Source organism: Rhipicephalus microplus, chromosome X (genome assembly GCF_043290135.1).
Source record: "Rhipicephalus microplus isolate Deutch F79 chromosome X, USDA_Rmic, whole genome shotgun sequence".
NCBI lineage: Eukaryota > Metazoa > Arthropoda > Arachnida > Ixodida > Ixodidae > Rhipicephalus > Rhipicephalus microplus.
The window spans coordinates 38,791,525-38,818,236 of NC_134710.1; the positions used below are offsets into that span (position 1 = coordinate 38,791,525).

At 43.3% G+C, this 26,712-nt stretch overlaps 2 protein-coding genes across 4 annotated transcripts in view; one reads left to right on the forward strand and one right to left on the reverse strand.

The window, feature by feature from the left end:
- Nucleotides 1-17,744, forward strand: part of LOC119177390 (uncharacterized) — a 68,738-nt gene extending 50,994 nt beyond the window's left edge. The window contains exons 7-8 of one of the 3 annotated variants that reach the window (XR_012886632.1): nt 2,834-2,908; nt 17,145-17,744. The gene's annotated coding sequence lies outside the window, so the exon portion shown is untranslated. Of the gene's footprint in view, nt 1-2,833; nt 2,909-5,428; nt 6,159-17,144 lie in introns of those variants that run through there. The other 2 variants (XM_075876261.1, XM_075876260.1) reach the window with 2 other exon arrangements.
- Nucleotides 1-26,712, reverse strand: part of LOC119176617 (high affinity nerve growth factor receptor) — a 436,833-nt gene that overhangs the window by 301,826 nt on the left and 108,295 nt on the right. The window lies entirely within an intron of this gene.

A 26,712-nucleotide genomic window follows, 5' to 3' on the forward strand; every position in this document is an offset into this window, starting at 1 on the left:
CTACTGAGGGCCACTGTAAAACAGCTAGTGATTTATTTTATGTACAGTTGAAAAGTTGATTGGAATGGTGCTCTAATTTCAACAATAGTGCTGTGGCTGTATATCTCATTGACACGAATATTGAAACATTTTTTACGGTGGCAAATAACAGTATACAGAAATGACAATCGCACTTGAATTGGATTCACATCAGTAGTAAATCTCTGCAGATTTTTGGTAGCACGACGCCACATAAATCGCTCGTATGTTCAGTAAATTGCTTTGAAGAGACGTTAAGCATATCGGATAGATGCATGTTGACGAAAACCGCTTCTTACGAAATAAGTGAAGGGGATTGCAAAGCCCACTTCACCTGACGATATAACACCAAGTTGCCTATAGTATCCCTCCCTAATAAGTGTAGGGCTTGCTTTCGCACTCGATTAGGTGGCGCGAAATGCGAAGTCACAAGCGCTGAGCACAGACAGGGGACGAATGCTCTCTCGCTATCATTTATGTTATGAATGTTTAAGAACCACGCTTCCTGTCTTGGTGATAATGGTTTCGTGCTTTCTTTACTGTTTGAACAGCAGCTTCAACAACGTCTATTGTGTGTCAAATGAGTCTTCACGTTGGGGACAATGGCAAATGAGTTTTTGAATGAATAGTTATTTCCCCATTACAAATATTGCAAACACTTGTCGGAGCTGTAGCCAAACGCTAGTTGAACGTTCGATCAACAAAAAACATGCAAGTCCTAGCATAACACCGAGAAGTAATATTGGAACCACAAATTATGGTGAAATCTTATCAACGTCATGTGCCAGGCGTATTATTCATTTAAGAGACCGCTTATACGGCTACGGCGGAGAAAATACTTCATAAAGTAATTGAAAGCGTAATGTTACGTGCTTTCCTTGTGGTTCCGGGGTACGGTCGGCAAGTATACTTTTTCATACCTTTCCATATGTCAATTTTTATCCTAGTTACACTAGGTTGTAAACAAGATGGAATGATGGCTCTTCAAGGCAGCATAATTACTCACAACCTAATCTTGCTTGTCAGTTTGGTTGAAAATCTAAGGTATATTGTTGTAAACAGTGTTCGTGAGTTGTAAGGCGCCTCCCCGAAAGGGATGTCTCAAACATGTTTGTCTTATGCGCAGGTCACTATTGTAAGTTCTTTTTTTTTGTTTTACCGACCCGAAGCAAAACGGTTTGCTCTTTTTGCTGATTTTGGGGCCGAGGCGATCCTCGCGGATTAATGGTGGAACCCCAGCTTGCCTTTGCAGCGGCAGCTTTCTGTCCCTGCCTGCCTCCGCAGCCTTTCTGTAACAAGCATCGCTGCTGCACTTTGGCGCGGGCGGTGGTAATGGCCGAGCCGTCCCGATCGGCTAATTGCAACTGGCAGAGACGTTTCCGGAAACATGGTAACTCCGCGGGCCCTAGTTGTTGTGTTCGTGTCGATTGCAGGTCGCTAATTGGCGTCAGCGGTAACTGTCACCAGATGTCGCGCAGTGGTGAAGCCATGCCCCTGGAACGCACAATGTGCGTCGAGTCAAAAGAAACAATCGTATTTGGTACTCTGTCAGAACTGCTGTAAACACCACCACGATGGCATGTGTCGCTTTTCATCGAGAGTACGGCTATCCAATTGTGCTGTATAGACCCTTTTCGAGGAGTGATTACTGTTTAGTCTTTTTAAGGTACCAGCAAGAACACAAATATTTGCAGGGTGTTTAGTTGCCATGCGCGTAGGCTGGTATTCATATAAAAACACAGTGCATATCTATTGTTTATTGAAGTTATACACGTTCACCCAGCTATATTTAGCCAAATCTTTTAGAGATATGCAGACGCACTCTACAACGACGCAGCCAAATGCATGTTGCAAACTATTGCCTGTAGTGCGTCACAATATATGTTTTGTAGTTATTCATTGCGTTATTAGCCATTTTTATTTACCTTACTTCTGAAGCAACAAAACTGGGTGCAAACTTCAATGAGAAAGTTGCAGATGAGTTTTCAAAATGTTTTATGAGATAGTTTTCAAAGTTTATATCTATGAAGTATTAGTGTTTTTTTGTTTTTGAATATTACTGATGACCGCGAAATAAAGACAATACTATGTGACATCTCCGCTGTGTGTGGCGAGATTGCAGTGCTTCCTAACGTAACGCGTGCAAATGACTTTAGCACTTGGCCTTCACCGACAGGAAAGCGACGATGGCGGTGGCTGAGGGATGATGCACGTTTTGCTAGCGGCACCACATGCAATAACTGCTGTGTTTGCTCAGCGCTGACATGAACTGTCGCGAAGGAAGCACATTGTTTGTACACAGTACGCTAAGGAGCACTGCAGTCACGGCGTTCCTAGGCACGTGAGGGTGCATATCACGTGATAATTTTTCCGTATTTCGCGGGCATCAGTCGCAGGAAAGCTCTAACAATTAAAAAACATAAAATTAAAAGCTACATGACTGGACGTTCTCCAAACCAATCTAACATTTTTATATGAAATTCTTAGGCTTCGTTGTTTCAATAGTTAGTTAATTAATCGTACTAACTAGGTAATTAACTGGAAAAGTCAGCGAAAATGTGGGAATTGCTCCACGCAATAGTAACATACATTTGATCACGTTGTCATAGAGTGCGCCGACATATCTTTAAACTCGGGCTCAATATAGTTGGGGTACACTCTGTGTATACCTATACAAATATATTGTCTGGAAAGACAATGCGGATGAATGAATAAATGAATGAATGAATGAATGCATGAATGAATGAATGAATGAATGAATAAATGAATGAATGAATATGGCTTCCTTTGACTGAACCACTCCATTTTGTTACAGGCTTCGTGAAACGTGCGTTCAATCCTGCCTTGGTTAAGATTGCTATGTGGTTTTCTCAAGACTGCTTAGACTGTGGTACGTCAGCTAGATTATTTCCTTGATTGTTATCTGAATTATGTTAACATCTGTTAAAGGCTTCACTTAAAATATTTGTGGCGTTTCTTTATTCTAAAAGAGGCGAGTATCTTCAACTGGAACTCAGAAAAACACACAGTATGACCGGGGCTGCTCCAACAAGTTTTCACTATCGGGCTCATGTCCCCGAAATACCCCAAATTTATATTGCGGCTAAAATACATACAGCCCAGTATCGTCGCAGGAGTAAAACTTGGCTGTGGCTTTTATAGATTGGAACATTTCATTTCGTCTTTAGTTCGCCCCAGAAGAAGTCTAAATCACAGCAGCGAATGAGCGATATAGAAATATTTTGCGTCTTTTACTTCCACTGGGGTCGTCCTTTGTTGTACGGGTGTAATGACGATGACTCTATTGGCCGACCGAGTGGCTCTGCCATGTAAAAAGCGCACGAATCTGGACTAGCGGCCGTGTTTTGTTGTTCTTGGCGTCTATCGAAAGCTTTTAAAAGGTGCTTCAGCTCTTCTTTCTTTTAGCTTGTTTTGTGTCGCTCCGTTTCGCATTGCTTCCGCTTCAAGGAATATATCGGTGCCCAATATCTTCCTGCAAGTTGTCTTCTTTTTCAAATAGACCGTCTTGGAGTGAAAGAAAAGCGTAATTATAGCGTAAAACACAAAAACCTCACTAAAATGTAAAAATGGAGTAGGCAAGGAACCCTCTTACTCCTTCTAATTGAGTTTTGCCCAACAAGGTTGTATAGTAGTGAAACGAAATCTTGATAGCAAAGCAACTAGGCAACAAACATATTGAATGCGGCCGTGTAGGTTGTTTTGGTCACGATTGTTGATGCAGCGCTGGTTTAATGGGTGTGGCTCAGTTTGATTGAAGAGATGCAGGATTTCACTCATTTGAAATTGAAAACTGCATTTCTGCGTTCACTTTACATACAAGATTTCAAAATAGCAATAATTTATTCTCAAATTCTTATCTTATGCCTGTTCGCCCATGACAAGTACAGGAAAGTAACCTACCCTATGGTAAATTTCAATATATAGGTGAGTGACCCAGATTCTGCCCTAAACGAAGTTCAATGTAAGGATTTAGAACGTAACTTAGTTTGAGAAACTCGCAAATCGTGCTAGGCCCAGAGGGGATGAGATAGCTACACGAGCCATATGTTAGCGAGACAAACTGCTGACACGTGAAGTTCAATGAAGTGCTGTCATCAATAGAGCGCCTGTACTTGTCTTATAGATGAGTAGTGTGCCGTATACATCCATGGCGATGCTTCTACATGATGCTCTATCGCACTTGCTTTGAACATAAATTCTCGGATCAAAGCATCCCGTTGACGGAGATGCGCTCACGGTTGTGCGTCTGTATGCATCCGATTCGGCTTGCCTCTTCCGTAACACGAATGATTTATCTCGGTGGCCTAGCGTACTTTTGTCGGCAATCACGCGAGCAGCAGAATAAAGGCGTGCGAAGAGCAAGAAAACGAATCCAAACGGGTGGGTCGTGAACCATGGCAGACGGTGAAGCCCGACCATCTGCACATTCATTTTGCTCTTATTTTGTCAAAGCAGTTCGCTGTGGCATCAAGGGTGATTTAGGTTTCTTACGGGAATAGGCTACAACATTCACGACACAAGGATTGCTGCTATTCTACATAACAAATGGGTGTCGGCAGCGTTGCGCAAACAGTGTGATTTTTTGAAGGCTTTTAAATTTTAATTTGCCCACCCCCCAACTGTGTTCCGAAAGCTTTCAGTTATTTGATATTTAGAGGAGGTGGTTTCCCAATAAAATGGAAGTGCGCCGTAGTTCTTTTTGCGAAATGAAGTTGCAAAACGACCACAGGTTTTGTAAAGCATAGTTGTATAAAAGGGCAATATCTAAAATACATGCATCCCAGATACTATGGAAGATATTGTTTCAGCGTTGATGGCATCGCAATACCTTTGGCAGGTTGGTCATCAGTATCCGGATTTCCGGTATACGATCAGTTGACATGCAAGATAAACCTTTGCTTCCCCAGTCGCTTAGGCTGCAGAAATTTGGGATGTTTGTGTTCCAGTTTAAGGCAGATCACACGTTCACACAAAGAAATGTTGCTAATTGCACAGCGTACCTTACTCTGTGCGTCCGGCCTGCTTTTTTTATATACTCAGCAAACAGGTGCGATTATTTCCCCTCTTCTGACAAAATATGGCATTGTCAGTGCGCATTGGCTTTGCAGGGCTGGTAGTCTCGGCCCCACAGGCTGTTGCAGAAATACTCCTCCCAAGATAAACGTTGGGTTAAGTGCAGCCGGAAGAAATTATAGACATTTTTTTTCATTGCTTTCGTGATGTAGACAGTGTAGCAATCTTTCTGGAGGAATCTTTAGACATTCATTACACAATTTTAAAGAACGATGTTCACTGTTACTTCCACCTTTTACGTTCGTTTCACTACAGCCTTCATTTTCGCTTGTGGATGTCATCACCATTTAGTGCGTGCTCTTTTTCTCCCGGGAAGGTTTTGGAATAAAGCGGCTGCCTACAATGCGGTACAGATGAAAAACTTGTCCACAACAATTCGACCGCCGACACCGGATGTTTTACGTCTGGACACAAAAAGAACTTCCACCGTCCATGACTGTACACCGTCATGCAAGTATACATCAGCATGAGTGATAAGCAGCCGCCAGTGTGACCAGCGAGTCGTCAGATGTAACCGTGGCCAAACATTTCCCCCAAACAAGCTTGCCGAGTTATTGCTGACCTATTTCGCATCTAACACTGTTTTCGGGACGACGTCCAGTTGCCACCCTCCGGCCAACAGCGCGACAAAATGTTTTCAAAACAGAGAGGCGAGCGAGTATGTACAGATCCATAACACACGTACATGTAGCACGAAAAGACACTGACATGGTGTACCCTTTCTTGTCCGTGTCTTTTCGGGCTACATTTGCGTTGTTATGAAAATGTTTTCACCTTACAGTGAGTACTACAGTCGTCACCGATATACTGTATGGTCATATCGCATAGATAGAGACATCATCATTGTACTTGTTAATTCCTCTGAAACCACTGCCATTCGGTGTACCTTAAAGCGAGGCCATTACTTTTCCTGGTCTATGGGCATTCTCATTCCGCCCTTGCTACATTCGACTTTCTCGTCAGCATGCGTCGGTATCGAAAGTATGCCTATTTTGCGAAGAGTTCCTACCATTACTCGCACAGTGCTGTGGCCTTATTCGCAAATAGTGCTTAATAAAGGTGATAAGACCAATGAACGTAAGTTCCTCTGCAACTCTGCCTGTTCGTAACGCTGTATGTTACCACCTGGTGTCCCACTTTGGACTTGAGTTAGAAGTTCCTGAGCTGCATTCTTGACCCATAAATATTCTCGTGCCCACGTATCTTGCGCTATAACATGTTTCTCCTTTCTGCACTTCAACCGATTATCATTACTGCGGTAGAAATACTGCGCAAGTCTCCTGCTTGAAAGCATTCACGCGAAGTGCGTTCATGCGTGTTCAGACTTTTCGCGATATATTTCCCGCGCTTGGGGGAAATCAGGGTGGGTACTGTTCATAGCTTTCTTCACCTTTACCTTTTTGACAGGTCCCACAACAACAGGGCGCCCTCAGAATACGTTCCACCTGGACTGTTGTAGAGATTGTATAGTTTTCTAGAAAGTTTGGAGAAATCTCTGAAGGGTAGTTTTTTTGTTGTTGTTGTAAGGTATACTAATGTATGCGTAACGTATTGGTGTAGTGGACCGTTCAATTGGTCAGCTTGTTAAAAAACAAAACTATGCCGTCTAAAAGAAATATTAAGCTAACGTTTCCCGTAGTCAGAAAAAAATGAAGGTAAATTGATAACCAAGCAAAAGTTTTGCACCCAGATAAGCTAATTAAAAAAAGATGAGGCCATGTTTTCACCAAAGTTTCGTTATGAAACATAAATGCCATTTCGCTTAAGCTATGCACTGCAACTAAGGACCTCACATTGCGTGCGTAGTCTGGTACTCAGGTGCTGAATGGCGATGTCCATCACATAGTCCAGCATCCCTGTGAAGCAATTTTAGTTCCCGGGGTGGCGTATTGATCGACGATAATTACTCCGTTTGTTGAACATATTGATTCTGGAGCAAAGCCAAAAACATGAAAAGGGCAGAGGAAAGAGAGAGCAGAGCAGGGACCGAACGGTGCGAGAACTTTGAGAAACATTTCATATTCTAATGAATGGGCCCGCCTGTGTTAGTGATGCTTCAATTTTATTATAGTAATCTGCGGTATCCTTCTTTAATCAGCAACTTTTGTATTGACATGTTGTCGGCACACTTTCATGCCACTGCGCATGCGCAGAAGCTTTCTTTATTTGCAGCCTTGCTGGCAATAAACAGTTGCTAGTTCGGCACTCTTTTTGAAGGTCTTTTTGAATTACATCGTTACTTGATGTCCTGTGCCAGCCTTCCACTTCTACCTTTTTAGCCCTGGCGAAGTGACAAGAAGCACTTACTTGAGTCAAATAAGCGCGATTATTAACCGATTCAAAGTATTTGGCAGAGATGCCAATATGAACAGGGAGCGACTGCGTCGGGAGTAAGCATGCACTACTGGTCAACATTCCGCATGATTGGTACTATATATAACGCTTTAATATGTAATTTGTAGGCTTGGGTGCGTATTCGACTGCTTTAAATATTCAAACTACTGGCACAGTATTTCAAATCGCTCCGATTTGAGTTCAGATTATTGAAAATTTCTAAATATTCGAAATGAACGGGTAGATTTATATCAGTCCACGTGTTGTTGTTTTTTCTGTAAAGGTTCTTTCACGTAGTAATGGCGTTCTGAAGCGTGAAGGCATTTATTCAAGTGCATATTAATCAGCATGTAACCATCTGTAAAAAATATTCACTGAAATAGACGAGTGATATGCCGTGAAAACATCTTTTAAAAGCAAAAAAAAGCAAATAAAAAGTCACAACATATCCACGGAGTAAATGATGATGAGTGGGGTGAAGCTTCGGAGGCTCTTATTCGGGGAGTTTTATTCATTCCGCACCTGCTGAGTGAGTCATCGAACTAGGCAGTCACGTAGGAGCTCAAGAGGCACAGATCCGCGGCTTTCGGAACTTCGCCCCTAGAAAGAAATGCGCACTGCCACGAAGCCTCCCTTCAAAGTTCACTGAACCTGTTTACCTCACATCGATTTACCATGCCCATTTCATCAGTTTAAAAGCTTGTTATTCCGGCTTATATGCTCTAAGCATAGTAAATTTGACAATGTAAGATATTTTACAGGTTATCACTTGCATTCTATTGAAAGCAAAGTCCTGTTACTATTCAAACTTCTGCACTTTCTTTGAGCCAAAAAGAATGACATTAGCATATGCTTTGTTTCAGTTCCTAAAACATATTTTCACACGCCAGGTAATGACAAGTGCGCCCAATTTAATTTATAATATTGGATACACATTACTCTGATTTGATAAGAAATTATTTGAACCAAATCACTTTTTTATTTCGCAATCGTTTCGAACCTAAATTCTCTATTCGCGAAAGTTTGGTCATTTTTTAAACGTTCAGTCACGCTTGGTATATACATGTGGCCCACCGAAAATAACTCATGTTTAAATAACAAGTAAGTTGCTCATTATTGATAATCTCAGCGCATAATGACAGAGCCTTTGATTCCGCTCTACCATGGCCTTGCATGAAAAAGAGCTAGCCTAGGTATATAAAATAAAGAGGGACGCAATTAAGTTGACCAGATTGCAGTAATTACAACGCTACCCGTATTGGGTTGGGGAAATATGGGATTAAAGAGAGAAATAGAAATAAAAAAATAATCGGTTCTCAAATGTTCATTGGCTGTATTCCTCACTTTCCTCTTCGAGCTCTTATTTGTATACGTTGTGTTTTCTGGCCCCTGCTGCATTATATACATAAGCTTCCTCCGCTCCAGATAGTCGTTCCCCATTATTTTTGTATAAGTACATACGATGCTTATTGCTTTTGCCACGTGAATCAAGCGTTCTTAGCAAGTATCACTCTTCTCCGCGGTGAGTGGCCGCCGTTATGTTACACCTGAAAACACGAAGTGTTAAAGGCGAGATTGTTTCATTGTTTTCATGTGAACGGCTCTCGAAGGGGAGTAGTCGTGTGTTGTAACAGTGCACGTAAAGGCCATCAAGCAATATGGCCCTCAACTTCTTCAAGCTGTCATATGATGGCCCGGTGAAGTGAGCCATCTACTGGAAGTAGCACTTTCAACTCGGCACTTGTTTGTACCGTTTAGCAGCTGCGACTAGCGCAGCTTAGAGATTATACTTTATGGCAGTTCTCAGAACAACATCAACTCTCCGCCACACGTCAGCTTCTTTAAAAGAAGTGTTCGAATTACGTCTAGCTAAAACTTGTTACTGGATTGCGCCACAACCGGCCACTACGCAGTTAGTTCATGCTGGCTCCACTGCGTAATCTACTAAACTAGCTACTGCTACTGGTCGTTGATTAAGTAGTACCCCGAATAATCGGAACACTGTAATCTGTTGGTCAATTGATTAACCGCGTGTGTCCTGATTTACGCGCTCGAGCCTTAATATAGGAACTGGTGATTTCTGAAAATGAACAGGGCTAGAAAGCAACAGCTGCCATTTATTATCACTTCATGGCATTTTTCGACACAATATACAGAAAAAATAAGGCCCATTTTTTCTAACTAAAGTGTCTTCCAACTCTGTAGCCTCTGAGATAAAACATATAAGCGTGAATCAAGTCTCATATATAATAGCGGGAGATGCGAGGCTTCTTGACGTTTTGCCTGCAATTTGTTTAACGCTGGAGTAGTAGCAACTGCTTACATAGATGGGATTTTCCCTCCACCGGCTTGAAAATCAGAGTGAAAAAAGAGCCTTGACATTCATTGACTCGCCGCTAAGTGCCGCCTAGTGGGAACATTGTAGCTCAGTCTGCTTTTCCCTTGCACACTAAAATGAGCAAATTACCAGGAACTTCGCTGCATGCATTTGCCTGTTTCGGCTCGTTTGACATACGACAGACTAATTTTGAAACCGGTGAGGCATGACACTGAAAAAAAACAAAGCTGACCAGAAGAATTTACAGCCACGTATGAAGTATCCTAAGGTGATTAAAAGGCAAAGCGAGACCATGTTAGAGTTGGGAGCAGCGTGAAGGACAAGGATAAAGAGAGCCAACGACGCAACGCTGCGATTGCTGCAACTCCGTGTTGAATGTTTATTTACGCTGCTTACAACTATGAATCTCAACCGACGTTCCCAGTTCGTTGCTTCCTTAAACGAACTTATGGAAGCGAAGCGATACAGAGGCCTATGACCCGCACTATTTCGATTGTACGTAATTTCACAGAACTGCTGAATTCAAATCGTTAAAAGGATCTACATTCGCAAACGCTGTAACTTATCGATACGAACAGTGCCGGAACACTTATCTTTAATGGAGTTGTTTGTATCCTCATGCACTTATTTAAAAACATCCAATTTCTATTGAACTACCATCAAAGTGCACCTATCTTCAGTCAGGAATGCAGCCCATGGTGTGGTACCATGTGATTCAATACTTAGGACGTGCGGATCATGAATTTTAGAACAGAATTCAAGTATGAATGGAATAGAATTCGAGTATTTTTGAAAAAGTGTGGCGACCACTTTTAATGCAGTGCTTAAATTCCAGAATATTTAATTTAGGACACATATTTACGAACTTTATGAAAACAAAATTACGAATACTTAAAAACGAGAAAAACTGACACAATTTTGTAAATTGAGGTTAGCTCAGATACAGCAGTGTATTGTGCCGTCAAGAGATAGTGTAACTTTGAGTTTAGCTACACCAGTGACTGCAATATTCAAGGTGGTTCTTTGTCCCCAGCTTCCAAATTAAACTGAGAAAGAATGAATCAATGAATCAATATTCATCCGAGCCTATATGCGGGTAAATATGTAAAAAAAAACATGTACACCAGTCATGAAAGCACGGGCTTCAGTACCAAAAGCAAGTAAATAGAGATGTTTAGTACAGTATCCACAAGAGAAAACTTTACTCAAACACATTGCTTGCCTTGATTGTTATTTATCTAAATTCTACATCTGAAGCCAGAGCAGCCGTACTGAACGCCCCCTGGTGTGACGAGGTAAATAAAAGAATGACTGATGCAATGTAGCGGAAGCCTAGTGAAAACAAACAAAAACACAGGAAACAATGGCCAATTGCCCGCTGTCAGCGAAAATACAAAGGGAAATAATTGAAATATAGCGCTTACATATTGCTCCATTGTTTCACCAAGAGCCGGACAGCAAGACCGCCAAGGTCATGGCGGTGACACTAAGTTTAATCAAACACCCCTTCATCGCTAGATAAATTTAGCATTGAAATAGGCGCGGGACAGCTTGAGTGACATGAAATCTAGTCACTCCATGATTCGAAGAATAACAAAAATCACAGCATGTTCATAGAGTGAATGATGATGAGTGGGGTGAAGCGACCGTCCATCCGTGTGTCCAACCGTCCATGCGTCCGTCCGTTCACCCACCCGTCCATCCGTCCGTGCTTCGATCTGTCCGTCCATCCGTGCTTTCGTCCATGCATCCATGCTTCGGTCCGTCTGTTCGTGAGTCCGTCCATGCGTCCATCCATCTGCCTGTCTGTGCATGCTTCCGTCCGTCCGTATGTCCATCCATTCGTCCCTGCTTCCGTCCACCGTCCGTCCATGAGTCCTTCCATTCGTCCGTCTATGTGTCCATCCATACGTGAGTCCGTCCGCCTATCCATCCATTCATTCTTCCATTCATCTGTTCATCCATCTTTTCGTGCTTCCGTCCGTGATTCTGTCCATCCGTCCGTTCATGCATCCCTCAGTACGTCCGTGCCTCTGTCTGTCCACCCATCTGTCTGTCTGTCTGTCTGTCTGTCTGTCTGTCTGTCTGTCTGTCCGTCCGTCTGTCTGTCAGTCTGTCTGTCTGTCACTCACACTAGTGCCGCCTGCTGAGTGTGTCGTACAACTAGGTGGTTAGGAACTGGTCACAAAGAGACATGCATAAACAGTCCCACGGCTTGAAGAGCTTCGCCTCTAAAACGGCCTCTCGCTGTTCGAGCATGTACTTTCTTTAGTGTTTACCCAGGCATTAGTATAATCAAAAGAATATTAAAGGTGTATTCTGTATTAAAAATGCCTAGTAGTCTACTTAAGACAGGTATTAACCCCGGGGCCGTACCTTGAGAGCGAAATGACTACAAAAATAAGGATAGGATGGAGCGCATTCGGCAAGCTTTCTGAAATCATAAAAGGTAGTCTGCCACTATCACTAAAGAGAAAGGTATATAACAGTTACATCTTTGCCGGCACTTGCCTACCAAGGATAAACCTGGAGGTCTACAAAGAGGGTTCCACTTCAGTTGAGGATGACGCAGTGAGAAATGGAAAAGAAAAGGATAGGTGTAACTTCAAGAGACAGGAAGACAGCAGAGTGAGTCAAGGATCGAACTGGAGTTTAAAGATATTGTAGTTCAAGTGGCGAAGAAGAAATGGGTATGGGCCGGGCACGTACATGTAGGCAGGATAACCGCTGGTCGTTAAAGGTAACTGACTGGATTCCAAGAAAAAGCAAACGCGTGAGGTGGAGACAGAAGCTTAGGTGGACAGATGAGATTAAGAAGTTTTCAGGTACAACGTGGTAGCAGAAAGGACAGGGTTAATTGGCGGAACATGGGAGGGGCATCTGCCCTTCAGCGGGCGTATATTTAAGCTGTTGCATGCTGCTGCTGATGATGATGACTATTAAACTCAAGTTTTGGATTGATACGTTCAAAATTTTCAAATGTTTGCGCACCCCTGTTTGAGATAGCACGCAGGGCACGTACAAAATGGGACTTTAGGTCTGATTGTATGCAGCTGCCGTTACAAGCACTGCGATGCACGAACATCGGTGGCAGGATGAGTTTCACTGCTTTCCTTCTGCAGCAATAACGATAGTATCAATGTTGAAATAATTTACCAAGTCTCATTCTGACGCAGAGCTACTGTAACAGAGAGCAGAGTATACCAAGTTTGAGGCGAAACCATCAGCGATTACACACGTCAGGCCACATGTGATTTAGTAGAAGGATTCAAGTAGTCTGGCAATAATAAGCGCCATTTGTACCGGACAAAGCAACCCGGCACTGCACCATGGGATGCACGCAACCTATGGTGTATTCCTAGTTTCTTTCACGACGTTTTGGGCAATTTGTGTTCCATCAGTGACGGCGCGTCCATCACAACCACCTCGGCCTGAAGGAGGGCGGTCAAACAATAGCTTGGTGATTGCGTGGCGAGGCGATCGAGAGGTTGGCACAGACACATGAGGGCACAAATGAGTCCGGTGCAGATGGAAAGATGAAAGCAAGAGCCCTTCATTGAGAAGGTCATGTAGCCGCCGAGAGGAAATTACGGAACGAGATCACGCGAGAAGCTATCCGCCACAAGTTACATCACAGGCTCATCGAGCTGGCGCTCGTTAGGGGACCGCAGCACGCAGATTGACGTAAAAAGGCTTCAGTTGCGGCGAGATCAAAGGGTAAGCTGTTCATTCAGTACAGTGGCGGTGCGCAAGTTGTTTGGCATGGTCAGAGAGATACGAGTGAGAGCAGACCCTCCAAGGGCGAGTCCGGGATCGGAAGTGGAGGACGATGTGGCACACTGCGTCATGGCGCATGATCTCGTTAGTGGTCACTTCAGTGGCCACTAGAAAGCTCACTGTGGTCAAAATACACCGCACTGCTGGTGATGCACTACCGTGCTTGGAGGCTCACTACCATAGGCGTGCAGTGCGCAGTCGGGATATTGCACACACAGCACTGACTATTCACTAAATTATTTACTGGTATGTGTAGTAGGTGGCATAGGTACACGTGCGGGTAAATTTGATGGGAAGAGGAAAACATTCTAAAGAGCCGGGATTCACGAATAGGTCTTATTAGTTGACAGCATTACCAGTATGTAGTTGCTTGGTGAGGAAATAAGGCGAAAACTGTACAAAAACGAACTATTAATCAAGGATGTTCAGCAAACTGCGGCGACATTTTAAAAAAGCAGCAACATAAATAAATCAAATATGCGTGAGAGATTTGCACAGATAAAGGCCATAGTGAGGTCTTTATGTAAAATATGATGTCTAAAAAGCAGTATAGTAATGTTTGAAAAAAAAAAACAGTGAAGTGACGCTTTTACAGCAGGCGTGTTGTAAAGCCAGAGAGGCATAGATTACACCGATAAAGACACGTGTGGCGTGTTGCCAGTGAAAGTCGCAAATTTCTTATTTTTTTCTGGATCCGGCCAAAAGAAACAAATAAACCACACTAGGAAAATTCTGACTATGCCAAGGAACAGACAAATTTTAAAATTAATTTATTTACCTCAGAGCTGCAGAGACCAGCGAAAAGGCTTGTTGCTTACATGGCCCGTGTTTGTTGCAACGAAATATCTGAGTTTTTTGGTTGTATCTTTGTATGAAAAGCAAGCCTAAATGCTTATAATTCTTGGCACTCAATTTATTATCGCAAGTTACAAGCCCCCGAATATAATTTGCAAACATTATTACTGATAGAAATTACCTTGATGTTTGGTTCTATCGCTGTTGCATCGACTTTTCAACTTAGTAAGTTCAAAAAGCATGATATGCATAAAATACAAGCCACGCACCTCATCGAGATCACCCACATTACCTTTCCTTTATTTAGTCTAGGTACTTTTTCATAACCATGGTAATGAGATAAACCACCAGATTCGGCTCGTGATCAGACATGGCTTCTCCAGAAGAAGGCCGAGAGTTCAGAACCAGCATAGTCAGAGAAACAGAAAAACAGTGAAAGAAAAATTGGCCCCGTATTTGCATGTTACACTGCAAATGTTGTCCAAAGACGATAGTCTTGCTTCTGGAGAGAGTGAACAAAACGTTTATTTGATGTTCTACACAAGAAAATTGGTGAATGGTATTCTGGAGGCACTGCGCTAGGGCGCCTCGAGCGTGCAGCGGAGGCGAACGGGCGCATCAAGTCACGTCACACGAAAGACATGAGCGCTATCTGGCAGTTATCTTGGGAAAACGAAGTGCGCGCGCCCTGCGCGCCCGTCTTGGAGGTGATAAGGTGTAGACCACAAGGCGACGGGTAGGTGCGATCACCGTGTCGTCTTAGCTAAGCGGTGGAAACACTTGCCTTTTCGTGCAGTTGCCTGGTCAGTGCAACGTGATAAACGCTACGTTCCTTATAATTAATTACTTATGTGTTCTTTTTTATATTAAGAGACACACATACAGAATATTGGTGCGTTGTTATGGTGCCTCATATATGCGCAATAATTGCTTTTTAATTGACAATCACACAAGTATGAACGCTGAATCTTGAGGAATACTGATGGGCGCTGAGGATAGGGTGGGCCGTTTGGAGTATCGTTTGGCCACTTTGGTGCCTTTTAGGGCACCAATAAGAGCAAACAAACAGACGAATGCACAGACAGACAGACTGCAGGCAGACAAACAGACCAATTTTTTTTGTGTTGAAGGTCCCCAAGAAAGACTATAGTCTTTAATATTGTGATGATGATTACGATGAAGAAAAAAAAAGAGCTGTCTGCGAGAATAGTTCGCAAGTTTAGTTTCGTAACAATCTTGATGTCGCTGGCATCACTAGTGAAGCCAATCGCGTAATGATCAGCCTATAACGAGGGAAACGCTTTTTCACTTCTTACCAGGACAGATTGGTTGGGGCTGTGGCTATGTGGTGTAACATGTTTTAACAGTCATTCCAGCCATTTGCAATCTCGGGCCGTTTAAAATTTGAGCACATACTAAAAAAATGTTTTACAACCTTTGTGTCCCTTGCTTTTGTCGTAGTTTTTTCTCCGCATGCGTGAGAAAACAGTATCAGCATTGGTAGTGGAAATGTATATAGTTTAAAGTTTAATTTCTCCAACTCCTTCCGGGCGCCTGCGGGCCTTTTTTGAAAGTTCTGAAGATTTGTTCTCGTAAAAGAGAGCGACTTATGGTTACAAGATCAGAAAGAACCAAACTCGCAAAGGTCAGACTGATGGAGCAAGCGGTGATCCCAATTAGCTTTTTTTTTTAGGGGCGAAGCTCCTCTTATACCGTTGTCACGTGGTCACTTATAACCGCGATCAGGGTGATCTGCATTGATTTTCTTCATCGCGATCAACTTTATGACCACTTCTACACGGACCAAGTTAATGCGGTTCGAGCTTGGGTCAGATGAAATGCACCAGGTGGCGCTTGCGTGCTGTAATACTTGTAATTGACAAAACGCGGAATGAGACACTTCTTAGAGCCTTTTATCAGCAATGTTGTTCGCGCAAGAACCGCTCGAACGTCAAAATCTTTGCGAGCCACTAAAGAGTAATTTAATAAACGCATCATTTAATAGAGTTTCCCTTGCAGTTGCCTGTATTGCTGTATGAGATTCTTAACCGTCGCTTTTATTTATGATAGCCCCCCTCGTCGCTGTCCAGTCGCAGCGAAGTGTCAATCTCGTTGTACGCGCCAGAGTTTCACTTCTGGCGCCTCAAGTTTTCCAGTCGCTCCTGCCAGCGGTCAAATACAGTGTGGGTCTTTTCATTCAACCATGAAGTGTGCCTACGTTGCACGAAGTCGAAAGACTGGCGCAACTCATAATCATTTTGCTTCGAGGTTCTCCGATCGTGCGGGAGTTGAACTAAGCGCGGAAGGCAACAGTCGTCTGATTATAGTCTGCGTCTCCCATAACTACATGCGGTCGATACGAATCTTAAACTTTGTGATATTCGAGATATTCTTCCAGTTCAATCAGTTTAGAATTTCGTTTTTTTATAAGCATCCATCTGTTTTAACGTGTTTTCAATAAAGAATACTTGATTTTCTTGTTTATTGTGCTTTCGACATGCTCGAGGGGGTGCAGACGACAGCGAAATCACAATCTCCCAGCCAGATTGCGATGCGCGGATTGCGATAGTATTGATCCCAATCGCACCAGATTGTGACTAAAGAGGCCGTGTAGCAGTACGTAATCCGGATAGTGGTTAATCCAGATCGACCCTGATCGCTATTAAAAATGCCCGTGTGAGACCGGCATCAATCTAACCCTGTCCAACGTCAGGCGTAACCAGCTGTATCTCCCTAACAGTATAATAGATGGCGCTGTCTCATGCCCATTTCTTCTCTCATTTCCTAGATGGCGTTGGTCCAATGGAAGTGTATGCAATAGGATGAATGGACCCAGGGACGGGTGGACGCATGGACGCGCGGATGGAAGCATGGATGGACGCGCGGATTGGCGGATGGACCAACGGACGCACGGATGGATGCACGGACGGACGAATGACCACACGGACAAACGCACGGGTGGCAGGCGGATGCCGACTGCCCGTCCGTGCGTTAATGAGTGGGGCGAAGGCTTCACCCACTCATCATCATTCATTCCGTGGATATGCTGGGATTTTTTTTTTCTTCTGGGAAACCACTCGTGGTACAAGACTATGGTTCTGCCATGCCTGCAAGAAAAAAAATGCATTTCGAACCACCTTAGGTGGTGAGGGCATTATTACCAGAGCTCACTGATCTCTCGGCTACCCTTGGCGAAACCAATTGGCTTAGCGGCATTTACTGGAAATCTAAATGGAACGACGCGCGTGAATATAGAAACCTACGACATGCACCTATACGACCTGATGAAGAGTGTTTTCCCTACCACACGAGAACTCGTCAGCAATCTGTTCCCTAGAGTTTATCAGTTTGGCCCGTCGGTACTCATGACTATATATAGCCACGGTGATATAGTGGTTATGGTGTTTGCCTCTTGATCCGAAGGTCAGAGCACCCCATCCCCGCCACGGTGGCCAAATTTTTTGATGTAAAAAAAATGCATGAAGCCCGTGTGCTTTTAGGTTTAGGTGTACGTTAAGAAACCTCAGGTGGTCAAAGTTGCCGGTCCTACCAAAGTGTGGTGCATAGTTAGAATGCCCGCTTACCACTCAAAAGTCCCGAGTTCGATTCGCAGTTGTAGCTATAGAGTTTTTATTTTTCGGGTAACTTGTTTTGCATGCAGTACTGTTTTTGGGTGCAGCGATGGGGTGCGGGATGGGGTGTAGCGAGGGTGCGGCGATCGCGTAGTGGTTAGAGCATCCGTCTCGCAATCAAGAGGTCCGTGGTTCAAATCCTGGTGCCGCGCAGTTCCCAACCGGATTTTAAAAAAATCCGCGTGTTGATAGAACTGCATTTAGAGGCCTGGGGTGCGGCCTCACCGGTAACCACCGGCGGGAACGCACTCCCTCACCAGAGAAGAATTGGCCACCCTGGTGCAGTATCTGGCCACTACTTCCCACATGCATACGTCAAATAACTCACGGCCCTCAGTCCCCAGCAGCTGCGAAACAACTGACCATGCCGGTGGTCAGATCTGCAACGCAGCAGAGGGTGCTAAGAATCTCTGGATCCGGACAGGCCACCATTGGAACCTGAACTTGGCAACATTTAACGCTAGAACCTTATCTAGTGAGGGAAGTCTAGCGGTACTATTCGAGGAGCTAGAGGGTGTTAAAGGGGATATAATAGGGCTCAGTGAGGTTAGGAGGACAGATAAGGCCTATACTGTGCTACAGAATGGGCACATCCTTTGCTATCGTGGCTTGGCAGACAGAAGAGAACTGGGAGTGGGGTTCCTAATTCACAGAAACATAGCTGGCAACATAGGAATACTATAGCATTAATGAAAGGATGGTACGTATCGTAATTAAACTGAATGAAAGATACAAGATGAAGGTAGTACAGCCTTACGCGCCTACATCCAGCCATGATGACGCTTTAGTTGAAAGCTTCTATGAGGACGTAGAATCGGCAATGAGTAAGGTAAAAACACAGTATACTATAGTGATGGGCGACTTTAATGCAAAGGTAGGGAAGAAGCAGGCTGTAGACCAGGCAGTAGGAGATTATGGCATCGGCACTAGAAACGCCAGAGGAGAGCTACTAGTAGAATTCGCAGAACGCAATAATTTGCGGATTTTGAATACCTTCTACCGAAAACGAGAAAACCGCAAGTAGACATGGAGGAGCCCTAATGGCGAAAATAAGAACGAAATAGACTTTATAATGTCTGCACACCCAGGAATCGTGCAGAATGTGCAAGTGGTTGGCAAGGTACGATGCAGGCACCATAGAATGGTACGGTCTAGAATTTGCCTAGACTTGAAGAAGGAACGACAGAAACCGATACGCAAGAAGCCAATCAATGAGCTAGCACTGAGAGGGAAAGTACAAGAATTAAGAGTGTCGCTGCAGAACAGGTACACGGTTCTTAGTGAGGAAACCAACCTTAGAGTAGATACAATGAATGATAATCTGACGAGTATCATTACGGAGTGTGCAGTGGAAGTTGGAGGCAGGGTAGTTAGACAGGACCCTGGCAAGCTTTCCCAGGAAACGAAGAACCTAATTAAGAAGCGTCAAATCATGAAAGTGTCAAGTACAACAGACAAAATAGAACTGGCAGAGCTTTCGAAGTTGATTATTAGACGTAAATTATGCGATGTAAGAAGGTATAACATGGAGAGAATTGAACACGCTCTGAAAAACGGAGGAAGCGTCAAAGCAGTGAAGAGGAAACTTGGGATAGCCCCGCCGTGGTGGTCTAGTGGCTAAGGTACTCGGCTGCTGACCCGCAGGGCGCGGGTTCGAATCCCGGCTGCGGCGGCTACATTTCTGATGGAGGCGGAAATGTTGTAGGCCCGTGTGCTCAGATTTGGGTGCACGTTAAAGAACCCCAGGTGGTCTAAATTCCCGGAGCCCTCCACTACGGCGTCTCTCATAATCATATAGTGGTTTTGGGACGTTAAACCCCACATATCAATCAATCAATCAGGAAACTTGGGATAGGCAAAAGTCGGATGTATGCACTAAGGGACAAAGAAGGCAAAATAACTACCGATATGGATAGGATAGTTAAAATAGCGGAGGAGTTTTACAGAGATCTGTACAGTAGCCGAGACAACCACGATCTTAATACTATAAGAACTAGCATTAACCTAGATGACACCCCACCAGTAATGATAGAAGAAGTCAGAAAAGCTTTGGAGAGCATGCAAAGAGGCAAAGCTGCTGGTGAGGATCAGGTAACATCAGACCTGCTGAAAGATGGAGGACAGATTGTGTTAGAAAAACTAGCCACCCTGTTTACGAGGTGTCTCCTGACGGGAAGGGTACCAGAGTTTTAGAAGAACGCTAACATCATCTTAATACATAAGAAAGGAGATGACAAGGACTTGAAGAATTACAGGCCGATCAGCTTGCTCTCTGTAGTATACAAGCTATTTACAAAGGTAATTGCTAACAGAGTAAAGAAAACATTAAAATTCAATCAACCAAAGGAACAAGCAGAATTTCGAACGGGCTACTCAACAATTGACCACATTCATACTATCAATCAGGTAATAGAGAAATGCTCAGAGTATAACCAACCACTATACATAGCCTTCATAGATTATGAGAAGGCGTTTGATTCAGTAGAAATATCAGCCGTCTTGCAGACACTGCGGAATCAGGGCGTAGATGAAGTATATAAACATTCTGGAAGAAATCTACAGGGAATCAACTGCTACCATAGTGCTTCATAAACAAAGCAACAGAATACCAATCAAAAAGGGTGTAAAGCAGGGGGACACAATCTCCCCAATGCTATTTACCGCGAGCTTACAGGAGGTTTTCAAAAGCCTAGAATGGGAACAGTTAGGAATAAGAGTTAATGGAGAATACCTTAGTAACTTGCGCTTCGCCGATGACATTGCATTGCTGAGTAACTATGGGGACGAATTGCAACTCATGATTACGGAGTTAGACAAGGAGAGCAGAAAGGTGGGTCTTAAAATTAATCTGCAGAAAACGAAAGTAATGTACAACAACCTCGGAAAGGAGCAGCGCTTCGAGATAGGTAATAGTGCACTTGAAGTTGTAAAAGACTATGTCTACTTAGGGCAGGTAATAACCGCAGAGCCTAACCATGAGATTGAAGTAACTAGAAGAATAAGAATGGGGTGGAGCACATTCGGCAAGCACTCTCAAATTATGACAGGTAGATTGTCACTATCCCTCAAGAGGAAGGTATATAACAGCTGTATCTTTCCGGTACTTAGCTACGGAGCAGAAACCTGGAGACTTAAAAAGAGGGTTCAGCTTAAATTGAGGACGACGCAGCGAGCAATGGAAAGAAAAATGGTAGGTGTAATTTTAAGAGACAAGAAGAGAGCAGAGTGGATTAGTGGACAAACGGGGGTTAAGGATATCATATAGTTGAAATAAAGAAGAGGAAATGGACATGGACCGGGCATGTAGCGCGTAGACAGGATAACCGCTGATCATTAAGGGTAACTATCTGGATTCCCAGAGAAGGGAAGCGGGTTAGGGGGAGACAGAAGGTGAGGATGGCAGATGAGATTAAGAAGTTTGCGGGTATAAATTGGCAGCAGCAAGCACAGGACCGGGTTAACTGGCGGAATATGGGAGAGGCCTATGTCCTGCAGTGGACGTAGTCAGGCTGATGATGATGATGATGATGACTGTTTTTACTTTGTTTCTTGGAACTATAGTTTCAGATTGTACGTATTGCTACAAAAAGTCACTTCAAATGTGAATTTAAATAGAAATTTTACACTAACAATAAATGTTTGCAGCAACACAAGGCATTCAAGAAAAGCGTAAAGTGCGGCTCCGCAATTTTTGCGAATAAGAGAAATCTCAGAGGTCATACTTTCAATTATTCTTTAAATTCCGTGCAGCGGCACGACAAATAGTTATGCTCACTGTCAGATTTCACTACCTTACGGTACATTCGGAGTTACATTTTATAACAATACGTATTAAAAATAGTTTTAAGAGACAACGAAAAGCAACACAGAATAACAAGTGACACTTAAAAAAATAACGTAACATACACAGCTGTGATTCCAGGCTTTTCGAATGGGAAACGGGCATTCTACCTTTGCACTACTTTGGTGGAGCCATGCGCAAATATTAAAACGACAAGACATTGAAGACTGCCGATTGCAGCGCTCCAAGCAGCTTGATCCTTTTTGGCCTTCACTTTTTGTACATTGGTGCTGTGGTCGTTCCGTTCAATCCCCCGCTATAGTACACTCTAGTTTTACTTTATTTAGACTTCTTATAGTGCGGCTGTGTGGCTTCCTCGGAGACTGATGCTGATATGTCGAAGCACCCGACTGGTGCAGTGGCGGCGCACATGCGGGGGCGTATTGCACTAGCATCAAACTTTGAAGTCTGTCCGGCCGAGACCGGAAGCTTCTCTCATCGAGCGCCGGGGGTGTGAGCAGCACGAGAATTCATTTTTCCGACTGCATATTTGTACAATCTACTTGCGCATGGGAGTTTTTATTTGTTGTATATATAAAGGCCTACCTTTACACAAGCCACAGTGAGGTGGCGCGTGTGTTTGTACCTTGAACAGCACTCAGTGACAGAAAAAGACCGCAAAACATTTTCAAACACTGCCAAACACCATGTGTATGCAACAAAACTAAGAAAAAAATGCGGCCCGCATCTTTTCACCGGGGAACTTAAGTAAATGCGTCACACAGAGAGGGGGCGGGGGGTGTCACGTAAATTTTGCGCACTATGGTATGATTTGGAAATGCCTGATTGTTACTTGTTCTTTATTTTTCCTCTTTATTTATTGAAGGAGAAGCGCTGCCTTCCTCGTCAAGCGAAAGCATGTAAAGACACCCTCAACTGAATTCCTAACGCGCGATCCCGTGCCTACATAAAAGGTGTGGCTAGTGAACAGTTGCGCAGCGCAAACAGTCGTTTTCAGGGGTGGAGCTCCTAAGCCGTGGGTCTTTACGTGCACATGATCTTGCACATTCTTGGTACATGATCACCTAGTTTTATGACTCAATCTGCAGGTGCCTACTCTCGAACAGACAGACGGACGCTTGGATGATTCACGGTTTACCGATGAAACCCTTAGAAGCTTCATCCCATCAATCGTCATTCACTCTTTCGATACGCTGTAATTGTTGTTGATCTTTTTCTACTAGCAGACGCTGCCTGCGTCGACCTTGAGAGACGAGAGAGGGGGATGGGAGCGACAATTTTGCGGGTGTGTTCATGGGCCGGAACGAGGCGCGAGCATGCGCGTCTCTGCACGTGACGTGAGCATTCGGCACGATAGGCGATACGCGATCATGCACAGTGAGGGTGTGAACGGCGCCACCGCCGACGCCGCAGAGCGACATCGTTCGACGAACACTGCGTTGACAAGATAGCCCATGTGTCATACTGACGGAGTACTGTATGTGTGGGCCGGCTATGTCTCCTACTTTTGTTAAATGCGAAGCATTTTTAACTAACTTCAGCGACTTTGACCGTATCTATCTATCTATCTATCTATCTATCTATCTATCTATCTATCTATCTATCTATCTATCTATCTATCTATCTATCTATCTATCTATCTATCTATCTGCGACTTTTAGATTTCCCGGCTGTTTCGACAAAGGAATCTATAACGAACTTGGCATGGCATAACATGACTCTATGGCGAGCGTGACTAGTCATAACATTTAAATCATGACAAGTTCGTCATGAATCTCATGATTTACATGTCATGGTCCTAATGCTGTTGAAATAGTTTTGTTCACATGAAATATTGCAAAACTGGTATGGTATGACATGACCGCATGGCAAACATAAGTGACAGGCCCTAACGTGGAAATCGTGACATGCATGTCATGTAATTCATGACTACGCACAACGCTCATGGTGTGTTCGCGGTGCTTTCGCTAGCTTCATATATACCAAATTTAGACTTGCGTAACGTAAATGAATGACGAAGGTATATGACTGGTTTATATAACACAATAACGACATGCGTGTCATGTAAGAACATTACTACATACCATGCTCATGATGTGCTCGTGGCCGTTTCGCTAGCTTCACATGCACGAAATTTGGCATTACGTGACGTCAATGGACGACGAAGGTAAATGACACGTGGAAGCATGATAAGCATGATATGTGTGTCATTTAAAACATGACTACGTGTAACGCTCATAGAGCGCTCCTGGCCGTTCCGCCAGCGTAACACATACCAAATTTGGCATTACATGACGTCTATTGACGAAGGTAAAAGACACGCCAAAACATGATACTTGTAATATAAATCATGACTACGTGCTACGCTCATAGCGCGCTCGCGGCCATTTCTACGGCATTACGTGATGTGAATAGACGACCGATGTTAATGAGACGTCCAACCATGATAACAATGACATACGTCTCATGTAACACATGACTACTTACCACGCTCATGATGCGCTCGCGGCCGTTTCGCTAGCTTCACGTATACATAATTTGGCATTACGTGACGCCAATGGACGAAAATTAACACGTCGAAACATAATAATCATGATATGCGTGTTATGTAAAACATGACTACGGGCTGTGTTCATAGCGCGCTCTCGGCCGTTTGGTAGCTTAACGTATAATAAATTTAGCATTACGTGACGTGAATGGACGAAGAACACAAATGCCAGGTGCAAACAGGATAATCATAACATGGAAGTCATGTACGGCACAATTTGCATACCACGCTCGTGGTGCGCTTGTAGCCGGTTCGCTAGTGCAATATACACCTTAGTAGGAATCGAGTGACGTCACTGTATTGAGAGTATGAACTACAGCTCCTAGCGAGCGGATTACGACATGCATGCCATGTACATATCAGCCTATCACTGCCAGTGCTCGTATGGAATACGTTAGTGGTTCCATTGTTGCGCGATTATAAACAACATACTTGCATCTTATCTAGATACATGAGTATGCCTTGTGCTTACTGTGTACTACGTCTGTGCGCCTCGTAACGTTGTGCTGCTTTTAAAGAGATATCAACATTCCTCATTGGTGCTTCGCATATCATCGATTCCCACAGCACGTGGAATCTGCCAATCTTTTTTTTTTACCTGCAGTATCTGCTTCGACTGTAGTTTTGGCTTCTCTAACACTTTTGCGCGGTCATTTACGCCGCCTAAATAATTGCCCAACCACTTTCTGAAATCATTACCCATGCCTGGCGAAAGGAATATTTCCTTACGATACTTCAAACTGCTAAAGTGTGCTTCTTGTACACAAAGGGAGATGAGAATAATTTATCAAACGATAGACGTATCTCAAATTTTTCAGTATTTTCTAAAATAGAAAAAAATCTATATTCACGGCTGGCATAATTTGTTAACAAACAAAATGTAATATGTGACGCACAATATGGTTTCAGAAAAAATCGATCAACTGAGCTTGCTATACTTGATCAGAAGGAGTTCAGTTTGAATAGCATATAAAATGAGAACAACTAGTACTCAGTATGTTTATTGATATTAGCAAGGCCTTAGACCCTCTGAATGACTGTCAGTTTTACGTTATACGGTGTACGAGGTGTTGCTTTAGACTTGTTTAGACTTGTAAGAAAATACGTGTGTGTAAACAATTTCCTCCGATGACTAAACCAAACTATCTTGGAGTGCCTCATGGCAGTATTTTCGGTCGCTTTTTGTTTATTTACACTAAATGACATTTTCAATATAAATCCTTCAGCAAAATTTGTCGTTTATGCTGACGATACAAGTGTATTTTTTGCGCATGATGATAGTGACCAGTTGACTGAAAGTAAGAATAACATACTAAAAGATATAAAAGTCCCCATATTCCAATGGGCTATTATTATACACAGAAAAAACCAAAGCGGTTACGTTTCGAGCAAATGGCAAGCATGTACAAGTAACTTCTCTACTCTACCTTAATAATGATCTATTGAAATTGTGGGTAATGTGAAAACATTAGGTGTCGTATTTTGAAACAGCATGCTATGAGGCACACAAGTAGAGCAAGTAGTGACAAAAACAGCGTTCGCCAGTGCTTAAAACGGCCTTCAGAACGAAAGGAGCATAACACGACTGCTGTATTTCGTTTCGCACTAAAATTCTGCGAAGTGAGAATTTTTCTGATACGATAAATTATAGATGTTGACTTTATACGCTGTCCTACAAAGGCCTTTTTTTCCAACGTCACGAAATATTTTAACAGAACCTTCACAACAATGGTCCTTTCACATTTTTTTTTGGGGGGGGGGGGTAACGCAAGTACAGCACATTCATGCACTTCTAATATATATAGAATGTGAAAGCATGTGTGTGTATTCCATTCCAGTGGTTGAGACACCCACCTACTGAGCGGGGACGGAATCTGTGTTGAAACCCTAGCACCACCAAAAAAATTATTTCACTTGTAAGCATTCATTTATTTACAATGACGATCGACAAATGGACGCTTTTTTTTCGTTTGGTAGGCATTAAATTGTTTACGCATTTCAAAAAGATAAGGCGCACACAAATGAGGGCTTTCAGATTTGACGTTCTATGCGTAATTTTGAGCTCATGGCATACCAAATCTATAAAAAAAAGGTCATGCATAGGCCGTATTCTTATAAAATCAATATCGATAACAGCGACCAAATACAATGACTGCCGAAACTTCCTTTTAACATATACACAGAAATACACTGTTCGTGAGGTCATGAAAGGCGAATCAATCTTTTTATTGATCAATTGGTGTTATTTACCAAGTGTGGATTTTGCGATTGGGCGGGGTACTCATTAAAGTAAGCTGAAACATCCATTCGCATTTCACAGCATATAAACTCCAGCGTGAGAACAGCCTACATGGAAGCACTGTTACTAAAGCAA